The sequence below is a fragment of the Oryx dammah genome, unplaced genomic scaffold (genome assembly GCF_014754425.2).
Source record: "Oryx dammah isolate SB20612 unplaced genomic scaffold, SCBI_Odam_1.1 HiC_scaffold_20, whole genome shotgun sequence".
Classification (NCBI taxonomy): Eukaryota; Metazoa; Chordata; class Mammalia; order Artiodactyla; family Bovidae; genus Oryx; species Oryx dammah.
In genome coordinates, this window is record NW_024070204.1 from 54,975,526 (window position 1) to 55,001,639 (window position 26,114).

General features: G+C 39.5%; 1 long non-coding RNA gene across 1 annotated transcript in view; it reads left to right on the top strand.

Annotated features, from left to right (window-relative positions):
- Positions 1-12,376, top strand: part of LOC120879565 — a 273,311-nt gene extending 260,935 nt beyond the window's left edge. Inside the window, exon 3 of the long non-coding RNA XR_005724825.1 lies at positions 12,310-12,376. This is a non-coding gene — a long non-coding RNA (uncharacterized LOC120879565). The remainder of the gene's footprint in view (positions 1-12,309) is intronic.
- The last annotated feature ends 13,738 nt before the right edge of the window (positions 12,377-26,114 follow it).

Here is a 26,114-nt window from a genome sequence, read left to right on the forward strand (position 1 = left end):
GTGCCAATAAAATTGACAGCTACAATAGAGGGGGAAAAAGGGAAAAAAATCCAAAAGAATCTATAGAACAAGTCAAAACAGGAATAATAAATGTTTTTCTTGAGTCACTGTTGTCAGTGTCCTTTTGCTTGCTGGGAGTCACAGTCTACTCACCTCCCTAGGATGCCCTCCAACACTGTGCTGATATCTGGACCTGTTGTGGGGGCAGCTCAGATTCTAATCTGGTCCTACTCCTGTGTGTTCTGGCCTCCAATGTCCACAGCTATCAGAACTAGTGCATTTTCTTTTGTGGGAGCTCTCAATGACCTTTTTTGTTTTGTTTTTATTTATTTATTTATTTATTTTATTTTACTTTACAATTCTGTATTGGTTTTGCCATACATTGACATGAATCCACTATGGGCGTACATGCGTTCCCAAACATGACCTTTTATATATTGCATAGACACAGAGTCTGCCTAGTTGATCATGTGGATTTAATCTGCAGCTTGTACAGCTGGTAGGAAGGTTTTGGGTCTTCTTCCTTAGCCACACTGCCCCTCGGTTTCAACTGTGGTTTTATTTCCACCTCTGCATGTGGTTCACCCACTAGGGTTTGCTTCTGAGGCTGCCCTGGAGGACTTGGGTTTGCCCCTGTGAAGGCCAGGTGTGGAGGTGATACAGCTGCTTGGGTCTCAGGGGTTCTGGCAGCAACAGGTACTCAGGGGAGTTGGCAGTTAGGGCAGCAGGAAATATAGTGCTGTAGAAGTGAATGGCAACCAGTATTGGCCCATACACTCCAGTATTTTTGCCTGAAGAACCCCCTCTCTGACAAAGAAGCTTGGCAGGCCACAGTCTACAGGGTTGCAGAGTTGGACACTACCGAAGTGACCCAGCGTGCAAAGACACAAGGCATTTTTTTGCCTGTGGCAGCTCTGCCCTAGTGAGAGTTGAGCTTGGAGGTGGTACCCTGGTGGCACCAAGTGTGCATGGACATGGACTGCCTCTGCCACAGGATTTATGGCCTATCAGAGTCTTTTTTTTTTTGAGCCTCTTGTAGCTGGCAATCAGAAGGCCTCTTTGGCCAGTCTTTCTCTGTAGCTCCACCCATTCAGGCACTTAGAGGGCTCCCTTGCCTTCCTGTTGTTTACAGTGTCAGGCACATAGAGGGGGCTCCCCTTGCTGGGCTTCTACTTTGTAGATTGGTGCATCAGGAACTTAAAGGGGCACCCTGGGTGAGGTGAGGTCTTACTCTGTAGTTCAGTGCATCAGGCATTTGATGGGCCAGCCTCTCTATTGTTCAGCTGCCGATGCTGGCATGTGGGGAGAGGCAGGCTATGGTGATGGCTCCACCCCCTACGCATGACTCAGCAGTATTGCCTTGCTACCATGGCTGCCCGGCTTTCCTCCACAGGCATTTCCCACAACAATCTCCTCCCTCACATCCCCTCGATCCGTCTCTTCACAGTCAAAAACAGCCCTTGCCCTGGGATTGCTCCACAACCCCTAAGGTCCAGCTCCCAGCCACAAACACCTTCCAGGGGACCTGCATCCCTGTCCAGGGTATGTATGGCTGTGGCAAGGACCATCTGATTCTCATTCCATTTAGGCTGCCACAAATCAGCTGTTTCACTCTCAGCCTTAAATGTTTCTCCTCTGACTAAGACAATTGTCCTGCTGTCAGAATTGGACCCCTGCTTCAGTTCCCCTACCAGCCCAGGGCAGGTCCCATCCTACTGACACTCCTGTTTTTCCCCCTAGTTCCTTCATCGTACCAAGTTTTGTGTGGTTCTGTATATTCTTTTCCACTACTCAAGTACTCCTGTCTACTATCAGCTGGTGTTCTGAATACACTTCTGTGTCTGAAGGTGTATTCCTGATGTACCCATGGAGAGAGAAGTACTCCACATCCACCTACTCCTCCACCATCTTGTTCTTCCCTTCTGTTCTTGATTATTGTATTTTACTTGGCACATTATCCTACCTTTTAAAATTCAAATCACTGCCACCATGAAATTAAAAGGCGCTCCTTGGAAGAAAAGGTATGACAAACCTAGACAGCATTAAAAAGCAGGGACATTACTTTAATGACAAAGTTTCTCCAATACTTTGGCCATCTAATGCAAAGAGCTGACTCATTTGAAAAGACCCTGATGCTGGGAAAGATTTAAGGCAGGAGAAGGGGACGACAGAGAATGAAATGGCTGGATGGCATCACTGACTCAATAGACATGACTTTGAGTAAGCTCTGGGAGTTGCTGATGGACAAGGGAGCCTGGCGTGCTGTAGTCCACGGGGTTGCAATGAGTTGGACATGACTGAGCAGCTGAACTGAACTGATGTCAATATTTCATTGTACTTCCCTGGATATATTCTCTGACTTTTAAATTCTAAACTTTCTAAATAAGTTTGTTAATTACAGTAGTTTAGACACAGTTGTCCATTTTATTAATTTTCATATTTGCCACAGGCAAAGGGACACAGAAGGATAGATTGAGATTGAAAAATATACATATGAACCTTGCTGCTTCACAGAATGTGATTGTTTCCAAATGTTGAGGAAATCCTATTTCTGTGCATTGGGACTACAATCAGATTCCTTCTGTGTAATTCACACTAGGTCTTTTAGTGTCCCTTGTGAAATAGGAAACCTGATTTTATTGCTAATTTACGCAAGTCAATAATTTGTTTTCTCATCTACAAAATGGGGAATAATTTTCTCTTTCTTTGTCCATCACATAGGGCTATTGGGAAAATTTTTGTATTTATTAGTAAGGAAAAGAGAGTTACTTAAATTATATTGTTATTACCTCTTTATTTGATTGAGTTTCAGAGAATGAGAGAAGCTCTGGTTTCCAGGTTTGACCATTTTAAAAATGTTTTTGTTCAGTCATTAAGTTTTGTTTGACTCTGCCACCCCAAGAAATGTAACACACCAGGCTTCGCTCTCCTCCACTATCTACTGGAGTTTCCTCAAATTCATATCCATGGTGTTGGTGATATTTAACCATCTCATCCTCTGCCTCACCCTTCTCCTTTGGCCTTCAATCTTCCCCAGTATCAGGATCTTTTCCAGTGTGTCAGCTCTTCTCATCAGGTGACCAAAATGTTGGGGCTTCAGCTTCAATTCTTCCAGTGAATATTTAGAATTGATTTTGTTTAGGATTGACTGGTTTGGTCCTTTGCAGTTCAAGGGACTCTCAAGAGTCTTCTCCAGCACTACAGTTCAAAACCATCAATTCTTCAGTGCTCAGCCTTCTTTATGGTCCAGCTCTCACATCCATACATGACTACTGGAAAAACCATGGCTTTGACTGTACAGGCATTTGTTGGCAAAGTGATGTATCTGCTTTTTAATATGCTGTCTAAGTTTGTTATAGCCTTCCTTAAAGGAACAAGTGTCTTTTAATTTCATGGCTGCAGTAACCATTCCCAGTGGTTTTGGAGCCCAAGAAATAAAATCTGTCACTGCTTCCGCTTTTTCCCCTTCTATTTGCCATGAAGTAATGGGACTGGATGCCATGATCTTAGTTTTGTGGATGTTGAGTTTTAAGCCAGCTTTTTCACTCTCCTCTTTAACCTTCATCAAGAGGTTCTTTAGTTCTTCTTTGTTTTCTGCCATTAGACTGGTATCATCTGCATATCTGAGGTTGTTGATACTTCTCCTGGTAATTTTGATTCCACCTTGTGATTCATCTAGCATGGCATTTCACATGATGTACTTTGCATGCAAGTTAATTAAGCAACGAGACAATATACAGCGTTTTTGTACTCCTTTCCCAGTTTGGATCAATCAGTTGTTCCCATGTCTGGTTCTAACTGTTGCTTGTTGACCTGCATACAGGTTTCTCAGGAGACAGGTAAGGTGGGCTGGTATTCCCATCTCTTTAAGAATTTTCCACAGTCAAGGCTTTAGTGTAGTCAGTGAAACAGGAGTAGATGTTTTTCTGGCACTCCCTTGCTTTCTTCATGATTCAGTGGATGTTGGCAATTTGATCTCTGGTTCCACTGCCTCTGTGAAACCCAGCTTGTATATCTGGAAGTTCTTGGTTCGTGTGCTGCTGAAGCCTAGATTGAAGGATTTTGAGCATAACCTTGCTAGCATGCGAAATGTATGCAGTTGTATGGTAGTTCAAACATTCTTTGTGATTGCCCTTCTTTGGGAATGGAATGAACTGACCTTTTCCAGTTCTGTGGCCACTGCTGAGTTTTCCAAATTTTCTAACATATTGAGTGCAGCACTTTAACACCACCATCTTTTAGGATTTGAAATTTCTCAGCAGGGATTCTATCATCTCCAGTAGCTTTGTTCAATGTAATGCTTCCTAACGTCCGCCTGACCTCAGACTCCAGGATGTCCAGCTCTAGGTGACTGACTACACCATCATGGTTATCAGGGTCATGAAGACCTGTTTTGTAGAGTTCTTCTGTGTATTCTTTCCACCTCTTCTTAATCTCCTTCTTCTGTTAGGTCCTCACTGTTTCTGTCTTTATTGTGACCATCCTTGCATGAAATAGTCCCTTGATATCCCCAGATTTCTTGATGAGATCTCTAGTCTTTCCCATTCTATTGTTTTCCTTTATTTCTTTTTATTGTTCACTTAGTAAGGCTTTCTTATCTCTCCTTGCTATTCTCTGGAACTCTGCATTCAGTTGAGTATATCTTTTCCTTTCTCCTTTGCTCTTTGATTATCTTCTTTCCTCAGTTATTTTACTGGCTCCTCATACAACCACTTTGCCTTCTTTCATTTCTTTTTCTTGGGGATGTTTTTGACCACCACATCCTGTACAATGTTATGAACTGCCATCCAAAGTTCTTCAGGCACTTTGTCTATCAAGTCTAGTCCCTGAATCTATTTATCACCTCCACTGTATAATCATAAGGAAATTAAGACACACCTGAATGGTCTAGTGATTTTTTCTAATTTCTTCAACTTAAGCCTGAATTTTGAAATCAGTAGCTTCAGTCAACTCCATAATCTGAGCCTCTGTCAGCTCAGGTCTTGTTTTTGCTGATGATATAGAGCTTCTCCATCTTTGGCTACAAAGAATAAAATCAAGCTGATTTTGGTTTTGACTGTCTGATGATGTCCATGTGTAGAGTCATCTCTTGGGTTGTTGGAAAAGGGTTCTTGCTATGACCAGCTTGTTCTCTTGACAAAACTGTTAGGTTTTGCCCTGCTTCATTTTGTACTTCAATGCCAAACTTGCCTGTTACTCTAGGTAAGTCAATGTACCTCTTGACTTCCTACTTTTGCATTCCAATCCCCTATGATGATAAGGGCATTTTATTTTTTTGGTGTTGGTTCTAGAAGATCTTGTAGTCTTCATAGAACTGGTCAACTTCAGCTTCTTTGGCAGCATCAGTAATTGGTGAATATAATTGGATTACTCTAATGTTGAATGGTTTGCCTTGGAAATCAACCAAGATCATTCTGTAGTTTTTAAGACTGCACCCAAATACTGCATTCCAGACTCTTTTGTCATCTCTGAGGGCTACTCCATTTCTTCTAAGGGATTCTTGCCCACAAGAGTAGATATAATGGTCATTGTTATTAAATTCAGCTATTACTATTTTAGTTCATTGATTCCTAACATGTCAATGGTCAGTCTTGCCATCTCCTGCTTGACCACATCTAGTTTATCTTGATTCATGAACCTGACTTTATAGGTTCCTATACAATATTGTTCTTTACAGCATTGGACTTCACTTTCACCACCAGAAACATCCACAACTGAGCATCATTTCTGCTTTGGCCCAGCCACTTCCTACTTTCTGGAGCTATTCATAATTGCTCTCTGCTCTCTTGAGAGTCCCTTGGACTTCAAGGAGATCCAACAAGTCCATCCTAAAGGATATCAGTCCTGGGTGTTCATTGGAAGTACTGATGTTGAACTTGAAACTCCAATACTTTGGCCACCTGATGCGAAGAGCTGACTCATTGGAAAAGACCCTGATGCTGGGAAAGATTGAGGGCAGGAGGAGAAGGGGACAACAAAGGATGAGATGGTTGGACGGCATCACTGACTCAATGGACATGGGTTTGGGTGGACTCCAGGAGTTGGTGATGGACAGGGAGGCCTGGCATGCTGCGGTTCATGGGGTCGCAAAGAGTCAGACACAACTGAGCAACTGGACACACTCCAACCTGGGGGCCTCATCTTCTGGCATATCTTTTTGCCTTTTTATACTGTCCTTGGGATTTTCCAGGCAAGAGTACTGGAATGGGTTGCCATTTCCTCCTCCAGTAGACCAAGTTTTGTCAGAACTTTTCACTATGACCTCTCTTTCTTGGGTGGCCCTGCATGGCATGGCTCAGAGGTTTACTGAGTTATGCAAGCCCCTTTGCCATGACAAGGCTGTGATCCACAAAGATTTTTTTTTTAAATAACTGAGTACTAACAACCTTTGATATTTCAAGTCCCTTCATAGATAAACAGATATAAATGGAGAATATTTACTCAATTCAAATATCTATGACATGTGTCTTCATTGCTCCCCATCTTTCTGATATTTTTTCTTAGGCTACTTTGTCTTCCCTGCTACAAGTGTTCATAACTTTTTTGCCTCTAGGCAGTTTTCCAGGGATGAGCCACAATTTACCTTGCTGATGAATATCAGCTGGTATGATTGAAGAGCTCACTGAGGTCTTACATAGATATTACCTTTTATGATTAGCTTTCTTCTGTAGTGCTGACACTCTGCTCTGCTTGAATAGTTGCATAAGTTGGCTTCTCAACTCAGATGGTTAGCTAAAGTTAGTCTAAAAAATGAGGTTTTAGACATTTATACTGAAAGATATAAAACTTGGCTTGTGTTGATGCTACCTAAGGTTTATATAGTGTGAGGAGGCCTCTGGTCAGATAACATATTTTACTCTGTTAACATTATCTCTTAAACACTAGTGGTTCAGCACAGATTTTAATTTTCCTTTTAGATTCATGGCCAAATCAGGGTGCAATAAACTGCTTAGTCCTGCCAAGCTAGCTCTTGAAAAGCACAAAAGAAAAATCACAGTGTTGCTAGCTTTCTGTAAGATTTTACAGAACTACTGAGTGAAATGTAGGCTTTCCCCTATGTTCTATGGCAGTATTAGTCTGATGTCTTTTCCTCTGCCTATTATCCTGTCCAGCTACTGGAGTCACCCAAGCCCCTTGGGCAACATTTTCATCTGATTCATCTAATTAAAGGGCGGAGAGGTCAAGGATTGGTATCAGGCTAGTGGCCCAGCTAAACCATTTGAGAAAGAGTCTTTGAAACGTATTAGAAAAAGATCTGAAGTCAATTTCTGATTAAATAATAGATGACAAACATAACTGGAAAAATAAATTCATAAAAAAGAGAAAAAAAAAGACACTTGCTTATCTTCATCATAACTTATCAAGTTTTTATTTCCTGTCAAACCTAGGGATAAGAACAGTGATGTTTAATTCTCCTTAAATATGGAATACTCAGAGATTGTGTCTAAATAGCTGAAAGTCACCCCCCTGAAGATATGTTCTTATAAGATAAAGGTTTGATTACTACAATAATACTACTAGTAATGTCCTGTAAGTGTGCTAATTTGTATAACAGGCAACTTCCTGGTTTTGAAAAAAAATTTTCTACTTTCCATGACTTGTGTTTGATGCTTTCTCTGGCGTATAGACTCATATATATGAGTTACAAGGGGCTTCCCAGGGATCTCAGTGGTAAAGAATCTGCCTGCCAATGTAAGAGATTCAGGAAACACAGGTTCGATTGCTGCATTAGGAAGATTCCCTGGAGAAGGAAATGGCAACTCATGTCAGTATTCTTGCCTGAGAAATCTCATGGACAGAGCAACCTGGCAGACTGCAGTCCATAGCATCACAAAGCAGTCCAGAGCATCACTTTTGTCTGACTGAGCATGCACATGCGTGAGTGAACAGAAGGGGAACGTGGTGATGTGGAGCTTCGCGCTCCTAATTATTTTTTCTCTTCCAATTTTGCCCATATCTGGTCTCAGAAAGTGAAGAGGTGAGGCAGGGTGCAGAAGAACACCATGGGTATGTAGCATCAAATTGTTTACACTTTCCTCACACAGACCACCAGTTGATTTACTTGAATCCTTTAACCTTTGTATAGAAATGGTTTCAAATGCCAGTGGTATTCAACCCTGGCTATATATTAGGAGGAGGTGTATGTGTGTGTGTGTGTTGCATGCATGCACGTACTGTGGGGGCTTAAAGACACTGATATCAAAGCCTGTTCCAGATCTATTAAATAAGAATTGCTGGCATTGGGGCCTGGGCATTTGTGTTTTAATGTCTGGAAAAGGAGAGCAAGGGCATACTGAATTGCCAAGGTATTAGCATTTGGAGGAACTGCTGAGCACAATAGGAACCTCAACAACTTGCCTGCTATCAGTATTAGAGTTTGCTGCAGGAATGAAAAATATAACACAAATCAGGTTGCACACTGCAAATTCCTTGAAGTGACAGGTAAATATGGGCACATTGTAGAAAACAAGACCATTTGACAACCTGTACTGTATAGACACCTTTAGTAACTGCTTCTTCCAGTCGACTTTTAGGCCAATGGTTCTCAAACTTAAATGTAGATCAGAATTGCCTAGATAGCTTGTTAAAACTCAGAATGCTGGGTGCCACCTCCAGAATTTCCGATTTAGTAAATCTAGAGTAGATCTCTGGAATTTCCATTTCCCACAACTTTTCAGGTGATGCTTATGCTTCTGGTCTGGGAACTACACTTCGCTGTAAGAAATAGCTTAGGAGAGGCATACTTTTCAATCATAGTGGATTATCTGTTGGTTTGGTAAGATCCATCTCTTAATAAAATAATTAAGTTCCTTCTTAACAGCTATGGGTTATTAGAATAGCATAGATATATAAACACAGGGCACTGAAGGCTGTGAACTTGGGAGGCTTCAATGATCAGAAAGGGGCTGGGTGTTTTTTCCAAACTCCATTTGCAAGTCACTTGATTAGAGTACAAGGTGTTTTATCCCCTTGAGTGGGTGCTGAGATGCTCATCTAATCCATGCAGACTAGTCACCTGGTGTGCTAGTTTTCAAATTATATGTATTAATTAATTGCAGCAAGTTTTATTGTATTTGCTTCTTCACTTTTGCAGTGTAAATTTTAATTTTTATATTGACTGTTGGAGATTTATTTCTGAGCTCAAGGAGGTTTATTCCCAATCTCTCCCATAGTTTGTTATGGAAATATTTCTGGTCATAGATAAGCTCAACCCCAAATGGAAAATTGTCATTAATGTTCTCTGGTGGCTCAGAGGTTAAAGCGTCTGCCTCCAATGCTGGAGACCGGGTTTGATCCCTGGATCGGGAAGATCGCCTGGAAAAGGAAATGGTAACCCACTCCAGTATTCTTGCCTGGAGAAACCCATGAACGGAGAAGCCTGGTAGGCTACAGTCCATGGGGTCGCAAAGAGTCAGACACGACTGGGTGACTTCACTTCACTTCAATTACCTTTGAAATATGTTTGTAACAAAATATTTTCTTATGCTCCCCCTCCACTTCTCTTTTGAGGTTCTGTGGTCAGGCCATTCAAGATGACTATTCTCTTGCTACCCATGTGTTCCCTTTTTGACCAGTCCTGGCCTCACATGACTATCCAATCTTCTGAATCATAAGGCTTTATCAGTAATTGCCTACATGCTTGCCCCCTGACTCAGACACTGGTTTCCCTGGTAACAGATGAGTTAACCTGACATCAGTTCCCCCTATAAATGGTAGCCTTTTTCTCCCCAAGTAGTGAAGAGGGCTGCCTGTGTCCTGCCTGCCATCTGCTGAGCACAGTAGGCATCGCTCCAGGACACTCTGTTTCAGACATGTAAGATGCTCTGTCTGTCCAATAAAAGTTTGCTGTTTTTTGTCACTGGGTTCTTTTTTAGGTCTCTAGCTGGACAGCTCCAAGACTTCTAGCTTGTAGGGTGCAGCCCAACAGAGGCTAAAGGAAATGGCAATATTTGTTTAGTTTAAATTAGAAAATCTTCTATTTATACTGAATATTTGAGAATATTTGGACATTGGTTCAAAATTAAGGAAGGAGCACGACAAGGCTGTTTATTGTCACCCAGCTTATTTAACTTGTATGCAGAGTACATCATGGGAAATGCTGGGCTGGATGAATCACAAGCTGGAATCAAGATTATCAGGAAAAATATCAACAACTTCGAATATGCAGATGATGCAACTCTAATGACAAAGTGAAGAGGAACTAAAGAGCTGCTTGATGAAGTTGAAAAAGAGTGAAAAAGCTGGCTTAAAACTCAACATCCAGAAAACTAAGATCATGGCATCCAGTCCCACCATTTTTTGGCAAATAGAGGGGGGAAAAGTGGAAGCAGTGACAGATTTTATTTTCTTGGGCTGCAAAATCACTGTGGATAGTGACTGAAGCCATGAAATTAAAAGACACTTTCTCTTTGGAAGGAAAGCTATGACAAACCTAGACAGCATATTAAAAAGCAGAGACATTACATAGCCAAAGGTCTGTATAGTCAAAGCTATGGCAGTAGTCATGTATGGATGTGAGAGTTGGTCCATAAACAAGGCTGAGTGCCAAAGAATTGATGCTGTTGAATTATGTTGCTGGAGAAGACTCTTGAGGTTCACTTGGACTGCAACGAGAATAAGCCAGTCAGTCATAAAGGAAATCAACCCTAAATATTCATTGGAAGGACTGATGCTGAAGCTGAAGCTCCAATACTCTGGTCACATGATGCAAAGAGCTGACTCATTGGGAAAGATCTTGATGCTGGGAAAGATCAAAGGCAAAGGAAGAAGAGGGAAGCAGAGGGTGAGATGGTTAAGTAGCATCACCGGTTCAATGGATATGAACATGAGCAAACTCTGAGAGACAGTGAAGGACAAGGAGACCAGGCTTGCTGCAGTCCATGGGATGGCAAAGAATCAGACACGACTCAACAACAAATTTGAGAATAGTTACCTCCAAACATTTTTTGAGAATGGTTACCCTCCAACATTTCAATTATTATTTCAATATCTTCAAAACTTAAGTTTTTATATCTTTTGCAACAGGTTTGGCTTTTAAAAAATGTTTGAGTAGTTTATCCATTTGATTTTGGTTGTGATCTTGATCAGAGTATAGCTGACTATTGTTGGAGGAGATCTTGTGAGCTTGACCCTGGCAACTGGAGGCCCTACACAACCTCTGCTTTGTAGGAAAGTACATTCTGTCCACAGTGGGACTCAGTTTCTAGGACATAACCTTGAAAGAATAAGGAATTACTGTGACCACCTGGGCTGAATATGTGGTTGAACCTAATTGACATCTATATAAACTCTTAAGATTCTGCTGGGCTGATCTGGAGATTTGCACGAGACCACCAAAAATAAGCCCTGTATGTAAGTTCTGTTGCTCAGTAAAGCTGCCATCTACCAATTTGGAGTGGTCTGCCTCACTTTCTGGTCTCTCTATGTCTCCAGTTGCAGATTTTACCTGACAACCCCCAGTTTCCCTTTTCATTTTGTGTTTTATTTGTATTTTGTCTCTTTCCTTAATCAGTTGTCACAGAGGCCTATTTTATTTTCTTTATAATTTCCTATTTGATCTATGAATTATAAGAAGTATGATTTTTTTAAAAAATGAAATATTATTTGGGGGGGCTTTCTGTGTTGTCAATTTGTTGTATCATGGCCAAAGAATGTGACTTTAAAATATTCCCCACATATTTGTTGTGATTTATTTTGAGATATGGTTGGTGGTGGGGAGTATTCAAACTATGTTTATAAAATATGTATGTTCTTCAACTGTTAGATGAAAGAACTTAATATATGAGCATGAGGTCATGCTTTGTAACTGTGGTGTTTAAATCTTTTAAATTTTTCTTTTTTTCTACATAATCTCTCACTCAGTGTGTTAGTCTCTTTTTATGATTGTCAATTGGCCAACTCCTCCTTGTATTCCATTAAATTTTTTTAAAGGCCATGTTGTTTTTTGTTGTTACTACAATTTATTAAGTTATTTTGAACTGTAGCTTGTCAAACAATATTTTCTCCCTGTGACTGAATTTACTTGTCATTTTAAGGAATTTGTAGTCTGCAACCTCATTTGAATTGACATTTTTTTGCTTCCGACAAGCTGTCAGACTGACAGAATTCAGCTTATTGAGGTTCCTGTCATGCTTAGCAATTGTCCTCCAAATGCTATACTTGACATTCAGTATGCCCTTGCTTTTCTTCTCCAGATGTTAATAAGGATCTGTATAAAAATATGATTTTACTGTGATTTTATACTGGCTGCAGTCCTATCTAAACCTGGAATTTACTTCAACTCCAGTTTATTTTCCCTTCTTTCCCCAGGAACTTTGAGATGGCACCAAGATGGGTTTGCCACTCAAACTAGAGGTCATGGGACTGTGTTGTGTGAGATACAGGTAAGGCCCTGTGTAATGATTGTATTAATGCCCACTTAATGCACATCCTTCTGGAGTGAAAGAACAGCCCCAAAGCCCACAGTGCATCTTTTCTGCAGCCATTTAATGCTGATATGGCCTGTCTAATTGCCTTATGAGAGTCACAAATACATTTTTTGCCTATTTAATCTCCTGAAGTAGAGTCAGCAGATATTCTTCAGCCTTTGTAGTTTCGTATTGTGGTCTTTAAAATTACAGGTAAATTCTTGCTTCAGTGTTTTTGTTCAGGCATTATTCTGGAGTAATATTTATTTCATGAATCAGTTATGATATTGAGAAACTTCACAGTTCTTTTATTTTGTATTTTTACTGCTGCTTGATAGACAAAACAAACACTTGATTGTTTATGTACAAATGGAGGCTTTATGCACCAGTTTTAATTTTGGTAAACAGTCAGAAACATGCTCACTTGATATGTAATATAGTTAAAAATCCCCCAAAGAGTCTCTTTCACAAGGACATGGGAGCCACTCCTTTAAAATGTAATTAGCAAATGTCTCTTTGCCTCTGTCAGAGGGTCAAGGAAGGCCTAACTTCAGGGAGTCCATTGCTCCAAGTTATAGAACTACCTCCTGTCATAAAGATATGAGGAGTTTATTTTTCCCTTGGCTAAAACTAATGAGCAAACACTTATGGCCACGATAGTTGCCAGGTGAATTTAGCATGAACTCTGCCTGACACATGGTACTATTACGTTGTCTTACTTGAGGACTAGTTATTGTTCATCTCAAGAGCATGTGGGAAATGGGCTGTATGTTCTTGGCTGCATAAAAGGGGAAGATTTCCTTCTGTCTTTGCAATCTCTTAGCAGACTGACTGTGACACGCATGATGTTCTGCCTTAATGTTCATTCAATAATAAAACCCTTCTATTCTACTTTTGTAAAGTTTTCTGAGTTGGCAGGAGGTTTTGTCTTGGATTTATATTTCTCCAATATATTTGCTATATTTACATGTGTTGTATAATGTAACCCTCTGAACTATATTTTTGTATGTCAGTATTTTGAAATAGGAAGCTCAAGTTCAGAAAAACTGCCTTACCAAATTTCATGCAACTTATAAATGAAGAATGTAATTTGAACTTTATTTTCTCTAGCTCCACAGTCATTTATTTCATTGTTCCACATTTCTCATAAACAGACATCACTTGTTTACATGTTGTCATATGCATACAGTGACATTGACTTGTTGACATGAGAATTACCAAGGTTTACTTGCTAAATGTTCTCAGTCGACTTAAGGGCCAGGTCTAATTGAAGAAAAGTCTCTTCCTTTATGTCTGGAGCAATAATTATGTGGCAACACCCTATAATATTTTTGTATCTGGTAATAAAGGGCATATTTATTTCCAAAAGAAATAATTCAAGACCTTTACTTAAAGTATATAGAGTCCAAAGCAACCATAAACAGTTGGAATGTTACCCGTTGAAATAATATCTTCTCATTAAAATTTTTTTTCTAACCAAAATTGACTTCTTGGTGTTTGTAGTTTCTTGTGGGTTTTGTCATCATTGTTGTTGTTGGCCTTAAGTTCTGCATTCAAATATTGGTATTACATTGGAAGTACTCACAAATCAAATAGCGTTTCCTGGCTAAAGAAATTTTTATAAGGACTAAACACTAATGTTTATAAAGATAGGACATTGTTATATATGATTCATCTTACATTATTCTAGTATCTACATTTTTAACATTTCTTTTCTGTTTCTCCCTGCCTTTTCTTTAAAAAAACTTTTTTTTCAGAGTCTGTAGTCTTCAGTTCATATGAATTCAAAATGTTCAAGTATGTTAGCTGCTTTTCCTTTGAAGTTTGGTTGCTTTACAACATTATATTCGTTTCAGGTGTACAACGTAATGATTCAATATTTCTTGTAGATTATACTCCATTTAAAGCCATTATAAAACAATGGCTATATTTACCTGTGCTGCAATAAGGATATATTATCTGTTTCTTGCAATTTTCAAAAAAAGTCCTATAAGAGAGATAAATTCTGTTAGAGCTAGCTATTCTGTAGATGGAAATGGAAATGTCTTCACCTTATGAAGCACCTTCCTTAGGTGAGGGCTTTATGCAAATGAAATCTTTCCCAGGTATCAGGACCCCACTTTTTCTCTATTAGGACCCTGGTTTGGATGCCGGAGTACTGATGAAGCTGAGTATTCAATATCCTTGTATGTGTCCTACCAGTACCTTCAAAGCCTAAGCCTGATTTTATCCCCCACACTTGGACCTGAAAAGGGTCTTCAGTGTTGCTATGAGGCTTTCTGACTTTCATAGAATGCCTTGAATTGAGCTGAATAACCCAAACCTTGGTTTTTGTTTTAAAAAAGACTTTAAAAGTTAACCAAGACAGCCCATTCTATAGACCTTATTTCCATAGACCCCCAAACCTTTCAAGTACTACCTCTGCCTCATGGGCCAATGCATCACCTTTGCCTGTAACTTGTCCTAATGTACAAAGAGTTAGAGTGTTACAACTGTGATGCTTCTGCAGCCAGTTCTGATCACCACCCCAGGTACCAACAGCCCTGGGGCCCTGATTGCCAGCTGACCTGTTGGTTTCCCAGAACAACCAGGGGTCCTAACCTGAGGACTCTCCCAAACTAAGGATCTGCTGTCTAGGGTCATTCTCTAGACCAGCTATTTTGGCCTGGGTCCTCCCAAATCAGAACCTGAAGCAAAGCCTGCCTTTCAGGTAGGTCACTTTAGAATGTACTTCCAAAGACCCAGAGATGGGGGGATAGGAAGAATAAGTCAAGAAAGGAAGGAAAGTCTAACCCAAGTAGCATCATTGGACTAGTTACTGCTATAGAAAATGGGGAATTAGTTCTGTTGGGGACCATTGGAAAAATGGCACAGATTTCACCTCCAAATGTTCCATTCAAAACATGTGAAGTTGTTTTTTCTTGTTACTTTAACAAATTACCACAAACTAGCAGCATAAAACACTCATTTATTATTTCACTGTGACATATGTCAGAAATCAAGGTGTTGGCAGGGCTGTAGTCTTATATGGAGATGTTAGGAGAATCTATCTCCCTGTTCATTCAGGTTGCTGGCAGAATTCAGTTCTTGGATTTTTTTATTCTCAGAGGACCCAAGTTTCCACTAACATTTTCCCATAGCTTGAGTAACTTTCTTTAACATTTATTATGGTGCAATTTTACTGGTAACAGTATTCTTAGTTTTCTTTTACCTGAAATTTTTTAGTTTGCTTTCATTCTTAAAGGAAAATATCCTATATTTCTAGGATAAAGATGTTATAGACATTCTTGTTCAACCAAAAAGAAAAAAGCAGTTTCAGCACCACTTAGCACTACAGAGATTCTCTCACTCTTCATGTTTCTGATGAGAAATCAGCCATTAATTTGATCATTGATCCCCTGTATATAAAGTTTTTTTCTCACTGCTTTCAAGTATCAGTCACTTTGGTTGCTCAGTCATATCCGACTCTTTGTGACCCCATGGACTGCACCATGCCAGGCTTCCCTGTCCATCACCAACTCCTGGAGCTTTCTCAGATTCATGTCCATTGAGTTGGTGATGCCATCCAACCATTTCATCCTCTGTCGTCACCTTCTCCTCCTGCCTTCTGTCTTTCCCAGCATCAGGGTCTTTTGCAATAAGTCAGTTCTTCGCATCAGGTGGCCATAGTATTGGAGTTTCAGCTTTTAAGAGTTGTTCCTTATCTTTGATTTTTTATCATTTTGACTATGATGCACCTCATAACAGGTTCTTTGTGTTTATTCCATTTGATGTTTAATATCTTCTTTTTGAAAAATACTAAAGCTTAAATAAATTGGGAACTTTCAATTGTTGTTTTAAAAAATCTTTTTTTTTTCTGCTCCACTCTTTCTGTCTTCTTCTGGTATATCAGTTGCATGTATATTAGATCATTTGATATCATCTAATCAATTCTTGAGACTTTTCCCTCAATCTTTATCTCCTTGTTCTTTACCTTAAATTTTTTTCTATTTCTTTACTTTCATTCACCAAGTTTTGTTTTACTGGCCATAATATGTAATGTAAAATATGTGTCTTGGATATCTTCCAATATCAGTTGCTTTCTGCACTGGAGGTCAGAAAATATCAGTTATATCAATGGTTCCCAAGCCTGCAGTTTCTGCCAAGGAGGATCCCAGGCAGTAGGCTGGAAGGTGGGAAGAGAGCTAAATCAGGGTACTTATTTCTGTGCTGTACTTCCTATGAAATAGCTTTGAAGTAGTATACCATAGCTCAAAGTCCCTCCTGATCTCAAGGAGACTTCCTCTACCCAATTATCTGCTCTTCTTTTTGCCTAGGGATAACAATAATCCCAGACTCTCAAATGCTCTGAAAAGTCAGAGAAGCAGAAATGCTATTGGAATTATAAAATAAGGGATTTATTATGGAAATAAGACCATCAACAATGGTGGGAGAAGGTGGGAGAATAATGGTCCATGGGCTTTCCAGGTGGCAGCAGTGATGAACCCACTTGCCAATGCAGGAGACATAAGAGATGTGGGTTTGATCCCTGGGTTGGGAAGATCCCCTGGAGGAGGGCATGGCAACCTACTCCAGTATTCTTGCCTGGAGAATCCCATGGACAGAAGAGCCTGGAGGGCTACAATCTATAGGATCGCAAAGAGTCAGACACAACTGAAGTGACTTTGCATACATGAACTAGAGCTTCCACAATGGTGGGAGAGGCTGGCAGAGTAATGGTCTATTGGAGAGAATTAGAGAGCAGTCTTAAATCAGTTCTTCTGCAGCACTGATACAGGAGTACACATCGAAGTTTGTCAGGCAATCTGAGATACTAGTCACTTTCAGTACCTGGACTACAATGTTGATGGTGAGCTGGGGGAAGAATCTACAAGCCCAGGCTCCCTGTTGGAGGCAGTTAGGAAAGGAGACCTGGAGCATGGACCAGCTGGGACCCATCTGTATCTCTGTACCTGTTCTTTACCAGTCTAAAACACCTGCCATCTGATTGTAATGGTCTCTGCCTCACTTCTGTATTCCAAATCTCAAAATAAATTTCTCTTCTGGTCGATTCAAAGCCAGAACCATACGGTGAAGGAGATTTTGAAAAATGTGTTTTTAGCTTAGCCATATTGATATGGGGCAACCCTACTACACTATTCCTTATGATTTCCTTACATCACACCCTATACTACTATTTAAATAAAGTCATTTATAAGATCTACCTGAAATGATGTTAATTTGAATGTGTCATGTCTTTTTATTAGGACCCTGAATGATATATCATTAAAAAATGCTTGGATTATCCTCAGGAAAATTGAAAACCACTGGATTTGAAGCAGAGCAATAATGGAACAGAGTTGCTGGTTGAGAGATTATTTCAGATGCAGTATATAAAGAATAAAACAGAGGCCTGGGGTTGTGTTGGCGATTAATGGAATTGAAAAAATTCAGAAGGCATGAAAATCAAGACCATTAGGAATCTCTTGCAATAATCCATATGAGTAGCAGTGGTGATGAAGGAAACTGGGCAGATTTAAAAGACAGTGCTATCAGGTAGAATGAATGGATCTGTTGACTAATGAGAGAGGTTTTTCTGTGCAGATTGACATAATAGGTACCACTCAGGGAGATGCAGTTGTAGCATCTAATAGAAACATTAATAAATATAAGCTAACATGAATGGAAATACAGTTCTAGAAAAGAGGGAGTAATATATATTTTAAAATGTGCAAAAATATAACTGTCTGCATATTCCTAAGCCCCCTTTCTGTCAATAGTAGAAGAGAAAGGAAAACTTGCCAACTAGAGTTAGTTCTTTTGACCTTAAGCAGTCTGTTTCAGTTTAATTGAACATAATTTGAGTAAACACTACTCTAGGTCTGTCTCTACTGCTTCATGCCTCCCTGCTTGTGGAGAAAGCTTGTGAAAAACTTCATCACAGTGGTGGTAAGAGAGACATGTTAGAAGGCTAACATGTCTTATGTTCCAGTTGACCTTGACTACAGTCACAACAAAGTCTGGACTCATAGACATTCTAGTATGCTCTTTTGTCAGAGGAAAGGTATGATGGTTTTTTCCAATGTTCTTGAAAGCCTTTTTTAACCCCTGAAGCTGGCTGCAACACTGTCTAATCAACCATTTGAGTTTCTTTGTCTTTCTGCTCCAGAGAGACTTCTGTCTTTTGTTATTATGAAAAGAGCTCCACAGCCCAACTCATGGACATTTGAGATAACCTAGATTCTTTTTGAACTGTGGCATTGGAGAAGAGTCTTGAGAGTCCCTTGGACTGCAAGGAGATCCAACCAGTCCATTCTGAAGGAGATCAGCCCTGGGATTTCTTTGGAAAGAATGATGCTAAAGCTGAAACTCCAGTACTTTGGCCACCTCATGTGAAGAATTGACTCATTGGAAAAGACTTTGATGCTGGGAGGGATTGGGGGCAGGAGGAGAAGGGGACGACTGAGGATGAGATGGCTGGATGGCATCACTGACTTGATGGATGTGAGTCTGAGTGAACTCCAGGAGTTGGTGATGGACAGGGAGGCCTGGCGTGCTGCGATTCATGGGGTCACAAAGAGTCGGACACGACTGAGTGAATTGAACTGAACTGAGATTCTTTTGACATAACACAGAAGATGAGAGAGACTTGGATTCAATATTCCAGGGCCATCTATCCCAACCCATTTCTGTCCTTGGAACTCTTTTCTTCTGTGCCATATTATAAGGATTTATATCACTAGCTTGAAAACCTGAGAGTTCCCCAGATTTTTTTCTCAACCATTTTTCTCTCTAGTAACTCAGGGGTTATAATTCCCCCAGTCTTATCCTTCCACAATTCTTCCCAATCCAAAACACACAGTTTTTCTACTTCTTCTTTCTCTCAAGTGAGAAATATTCCTTTGTCATCTAACATTACAAAAATAATACTTAAAAAAAGCCAATGAGCTAAATAACTTTTGGATTTAGATGTAAAGAGGAGACTTCCTCTTTAAATGTGGCCTAGCTGTCAAGACTATTAGAGATGACTATGGATGGAGGAAATTAAATTTGCAACCAAAAAAAGCTAAGTAATACTGTCTTTGTTTTAAGCTATGGTCTTAGCACTGAATGTACTTGGGTCAATAGTTGGAAGTTTCCAACAAGAAAAGGGAATAAAAATTACTGAGTTTAATACTTAAAAATAAACATAATCACCTGTGCATTCAGAATGATGGTTATAATCTGTCACATAGCATTGTAATCAAAAGCATGTGGAAATCTATAGAGAATTGGACAGTTGAAATAATGGATAAATTTGGCCCTATCTCTATAAAACCTTTAGAGTTTTGATGCTATAACACCCAGTATTACATGCTGTTGTTCAGTCACTCAGTCATGTCTGACTCTTTGTGATCCTATGGAGTGCAGTGCTCCAGGTTTTTCGATCCTTCACCATCTCCCAGAGTTTGCTCAAACTCATCTATTGAGTCGGTGATGCCACCCAACCATCTCTCTTCTGCCATACCATTCTCCTCCTGCCTTCAATCTTTATCAACACCAGGGTCTTTTCCAATGTATTACATAGTTTATTAAAACATCTTTCTTTATAATAACAGCAAATGCATGGCTTTTAGCTTTGCTCCCTAGCTCATGTGAAATGGAGACAAAAGAAGTTTTTATGTTATATTTAGATATTGCCTGACATTGAGTTCTTCTCTTGGACTGGGAGGAAGTCATAATAAAGTTATGGGAAAATGGTGTAATAAACCTCTCTAGGTATTAAATTAGAACATTTACTGAGGAAAATGTTGCTACATTAAAAAAAATTCTCATTTACTTCAAAACTTAGATATGAAGGCTAGTATGTTCAGGCAGGAACTGTGTGTGTGTGTTTCTCCTTTGCTTTTAACAGGGCACACTAAACCATCACCCAGAAAAGAGGAGACAGGCAATAAATAATACCAGATTTTGAAAACTTTAGCAGTTAGATATTATCCCCCTACTTTGAAGTTTTGTTGTTGTTGACATTTAATGATTCTGGATTCATTTAAATCTTGTCATTCTAGAATTGAATTGAATCAAGTTGAGTTAAAATATTTAAATATTCCAGAAACAAGCATCAGTGAACACTGGAAAAGGATAGAGAGAATGTAGAAGGTATTTCCATTTTGGAAGAATTCAGATGCCTGGGAGTATTAAAAGTCATTATCATAAAGACTCTGCAAGATGGTCCAACTGATCTTTATGATTCTGATATAAGCTGAAGGATTATTGAAAAAAATAGAGATACTGCTAAAGCAACAGTTTCTTTGCAATTTAGAATGGAACCTCTGATTCCTCAAATGAACTATGAAAGAAAGACAGAGAGACAGACATTGGAATCTTCATTTGGGTTGTTTGTTGAGCATGGTTCTACCGATGGGCTTGGTTAGCATTCATAGAAGATGCTATCCCCTGACATGCTTGCCTAAGGAAGACATTGATTACTATGATTATACTTTTCACTGGCATCTCTCATACATTATTTTCTATTTTTTTCTCTTTATTTATTTTTTTACTTTACAATACTGTATTGGTTTTGTCATACCTTGACATGAATCCACCACGGGTGTACATCTGGAACATTTTGTTTGTCCCCAAATGACTTCTAAAATATGTGGTTTTTCAAAATTTGGGGAAACTTGAGAAATCTTAAACCCAATGCTTTATAGGATGGGCATAGGTCAATAAGAGGAATAAAAGTTTTAAGAAGCATTTAAGAGAAGATTAGAGTTTCCCTGGTGGCTCAGTGGTAAAGAATCGGCCTGCCAATGCAGGAGACGCAGGTTCGATCCCTGGGCCGGGAAGATCCCCTGGAGAAGGAAATGGCAACTCACTCCAGTATTCTTGCCTGGGAGATCCCATGGACAGAGGAGCCTGGTGGGCTACAGTCCATGGAGCCACAGAGTCGGACACAACTGAGCAACTAACAGCAACAACTAAGGGAAAGTTGAGGAGGTTTGGTACCAAGTGACTCACCATAAGTGAGCTACTTGGTGCCAAAATATAGTAAGACATTGAAATTCCATTTCTAAGATGACCTTGGGATTACAAACTTAGAGTACAAATTTGTAAAGAGAGGACAGCTCATTATGTTGAGCTAGAATCAGAGACTAATGCCAATTGTGAAGTAATTCATTGAGATCACAGCCAACATTGTTTTGACCAGGCAGTCCTTTTCAGGTCCATGTGATTTAGTAAAAATATCAACAAAATACCAGCACCACATTGAATTAAGAAGGAATGAGAGGGATTGGTGAGGGGACTTTGTGTCTCTTTCTATCTCTTTGTCATGGATCACAGCAGCCTGTTTCATGATCTACTTTGATAGACAGCGGTGGTAGTATTTGAATGACTACTAACACCCTGATACTCAGCAACACTTTAAGTACCCCCTATTTCACGGTTGAGGGAATGTATTCAGTTATTCCTAGCTCTTGCTTGAGTGGCTATTTCATATTCATAGACATGAATATGAAATATGACACTCCTATAAATTGTTTAGATGACAGTAGTAACTCACTGTCTTAAACTACTTGACAGAGAAAATATTTTCATTTTCTAAAATGTATGTTCTCTTTCAGTTGCATTAAACAGTGGAGGAACATTGTTGTCTTAAACACGGAAATTTTCTAACATGCATGAACTTTGCAAAATTATACTAGTATCCTGGAGTTCTACCACATTCTTGACACCATGTAACATCTATTCTTAGAAAGTGAAATTATCCCTTTGAAAACAAACAAAAAAATTGTCCCAGTGTGAAGAAAGTAAATTAATAGATATTCAGGGGCCAGAAGAGCACCAGAGAAGCAGATGCATGGGGCTGAGAAGCATGCTTTATGGACAGTTTTGATAAAGCAGCAACTGAAAAGTCTACAAATTAGAAGTCCTGTGGAGACTGAAAACACCATCTGACATACTATTAAAGCTAATTTGTTTATGTTAAGGAAATAAAGAATAATTATAGACAAAGCTAACAGGAACTGCCATTATAGGCTTAATTAAATGCTTCCTGTGACATTTTGCAAATTATTTGTCAATTGGCACTATGTTGAAGGAGGTGGCTGGCATAGTCAGTTGACCATTTCGTTGTTCTTTACTATTTGTGCAATTGTTGTGAACACAATCCTAGAGAAAAACTTGCCTGTCCTGAGGGAAAAGATCACATATTCCCTTTGTTATTAACTCTTTTTCCCCCTAAAAAATCATATAGACATGTTCCTCTTTGTAATCTTTTCAGGTTAGGAAATATGCTTCAATACAGTAGTTGGGTTGTTGATCAACTGTGTTCACTTGGTTCCCTTGCTCATAATTCTAATACTTAATATACTCTGAATAAGATAAATTGCTTCTGATGTTAGTGACCAGAGGCACCTCAAGTTATATCAGCTAATTAAGTGCTCTCATGGCCTCTGGTTAATAGAAGCGTCAGGGCTTCTATTGCTGATGGCTTCTGTGTACTACACTCTCTTAGTATATAAGTATTTGGGAAATTCCAGCTACCACCAACTTCTGATTGTCTCTAAAGATTGTATATTCAAAATCTCCAACACAGAGATATTATTGCTAGATACTTTTGACTCTATTTGTCAAATCTGTCATGCTAGATCACTTTAGATGCTGCTGGCTAAAAAGTTGTTGGCTGCATTTGGGAAAGGAGTGGATCTTGGTTCTGCTGTGCTGTGGCTAGGATGCTTGGGCCACATAGTCAGTCTATCTTTGAAGGAGCTCTGAAAAATGCACATAGAGCATAAAAGACTCCTTAATATGCACTGACATGTAAAATCTTGCATCATAAAGAATAGCTTCTACACTTGTTTGCCAAGTTTTAGATGCTGAACTGAGTATATCACACATCTTAAAACATACCAGTCACATAATAGGACAAAGTATTATTATAAACAAGGAAGTGTAGCCTGAGAAATGTTAAATATATGCCCAGCAGTATAATATCTGTAAGTGATAGAGCCAGGGCTCAAACTACATTCTAGGTAGTTATAATCCTAATTTCCTTATTGGTACTACTGTACTATATCTGTGGTTGTGGGAAAGAATAGAGCTAAGAGGAGTTGGCTGTGTTTTGCTACCAATTTGCTAGACTTTTTATTTTTTATTTTTTGTTTTATTTATTTATTTATTTTACTTTACAATATTGTATTGATTTTGCTATACATTGACATGAATCAGCCATGGGTGTACATGTGTTCCCCATCCTGAAAACCCCTCCCACCTCCTTCCCCATCCCATCCCTCTGGGTCATCCCAGTGGATCAGCCCTGAGCACCCTGTATCATGCATTGAACCTGGACTGGTGATTTGTTTCACATGTGATAATTTATGTGTTTTAATGCCATTCTCCCATATCATCCCGCCCTCGCCCTCTTCCTCTCCCACAGAGTCCAAAAGATTGTTCTATACATCTGTGTCTCTTTTGCTGTCTCGCATAAAGGGTTGTCATTACCATCTTTCTAAATTCCATATATATGTGTTCAGTTCAGTCGCTCAGTCATGTCCGACTCTTTGTGACCCCATGAATAGCAGCACACCAGGCCTCCCTGTCCATCACCAACTACCGGAGTTCACTCAGACTCACGTCCATTGAGTCAATGATGCCATCTAGGCATCTCATCCTCTGCGTCCCCTTCTCCTCCTGCCCCCAATCCCTCCCAGCATCAGAGTCTTTTCCAGTGAGTCAACTCTTCTCATGAGGTGGCCAAAGTACTGGAGTTTCAGCTTTAGCATCATTCCTTCCAAAGAAATCCCAGGGCTGATCTCCTTCAGAATGGACTGGTTGGACCTCCTTGCAGTCCAAGGGACTCTCAAGAGTCCTCTCCAACACCACAGTTCAAAAGCATCAATTCTTCGGCACTCAGCCTTCTTCACAGTCCAACTCTCACATCCATACATGACCACTGGAAAAACCATAACCTTGACTAGACGGACCTTAGTCAGCAAAGTAACGTCTCTGCTTTTGAATATACTATCTAGGTTGGTCATAACTTTTCTTCCAAGGAGTAAGCGTCTTTTAATTTCATGGCTGCAGTCACCATCTGCAGTAAGTATACTGTATTGGTGTTTTTCTTTCTGGCTTACTTCACTCTGTATAATAGGCACCAGTTTCATCCACCTCATTAGAACTGATTCAAATGTATTCTTTTTTTAAATTTAAATTTATTTATTTTAATTGGAGGCTAATTACTTTACAATATTGTATTGGTTTTGTCATACATCAACATGAATCTGACAGAGGTGTACATGTGTTTCCCATTCTGAACCCCTCTCCTCCCTCCCTCCCCGTACCATCCCTGGGGTTCATCCCAGTGCACCAGCCCCAAACATCCTGTATCATGCATCGAACCTGGGCTGGCGACTCATTTCTTATGTTATACATGTTTCAATGCCATTCTCCCAAATTATCCCACCCTCTCCCTCTCCCACAGAGTCCAAAAGACTGTTCTGTACATCTGTGTCTCTTTTGCTCTCTTGCATACCGGGTTATTGTTACTGTCTTTCTAAATTCCATATATATGCATTAGTACACTGTATTGGTGTTTTTCTTTCTGGTTTACTTCATTCTGTATAATAGGCTCCAGTTTCATCCACCACATTAAAACTGATTCAAATGTATTCTTTTTAATGGCTGAGTAATATTCCATTGTATATATGTACCACAGCTTTCTTATCCATTCATCTGCTGATGGACATCTAGGTTGCTTCCATGTCCTGGCTGTTATAAACAGTGCTGCGATGAACATTGGGGAACACATGTCTCTTTCAATTCTGGTTTCCTTGGTGTGTATGCCCAGCAGTGGGATTGCTGGGTCATATGGCAGTTCTATTTGCAGTTTTTTAAGGAATCTCCACACTGTTCTCCATAGTGGCTGTACTAGTTTGCATTCCCCCCAACAGTGTAAGAGGGTTCCCTTTTCTCCACACCCTCTCCAGCATATATTGCTTGTAGACTTTTGGATCGCAGCCATTCTGACTGATGTGAAATGGTGCCACATTGTGGCTTTTATTTGCATTTCTCTGATAATGAGTGATGCTGAACATCTTTTCATGTATTTGTTAGCTATCTGTATGTCTTATTTGGAGAAGTGTCTGTTTAGTTCTTTGGCCTACTTTTTGATTGGCTCGTTTATTTTTCTGGAGTTGAGCTGCAGGAGTTGCTTGTATATTTTTGAGATTAGTTGTTTGTCAGTTGCTTCATTTGCTATTATTTTCTCCCATTCAGAAGGCTGTCTTTTCACCTTGCTTATAGTTTCCTTTTTTGTGCAGAAGCTTTTAATTTTAATTAGGTCCTATTTGTTAATTTTTTCTTTTATTTCCAATATTCTGGGAGGTGGGTCATAGAGGATCCTGCTGTGGTTTATGTTGGAGAGTATTTTGCCTATGTTTTCCTTTAGGAGTTTTATAGTTTCTTGTCTTACATTTAGATCTTTAATCCATTTTGAGTTTATTTTTGTGTGTGGTGTTAGAAAGTGATCTAGTTTCCTTCTTTTACAAGTGGTTGACCAGTTTTCCCAGCACCACTGGTTAAAGAGATTGTCTTTAATCTATTGTATATTCTTGCCCCCTTTGTCAAAGATGAGGTGTCCATAGGTGCATGGATTTATCTCTGGGCTTTCTGTTTTGTTCCACTGATCTATATTTCTGTCTTTGTGCCAGTACCATACTGTCTTGATGACTGTGGCTTTGTCGTAGA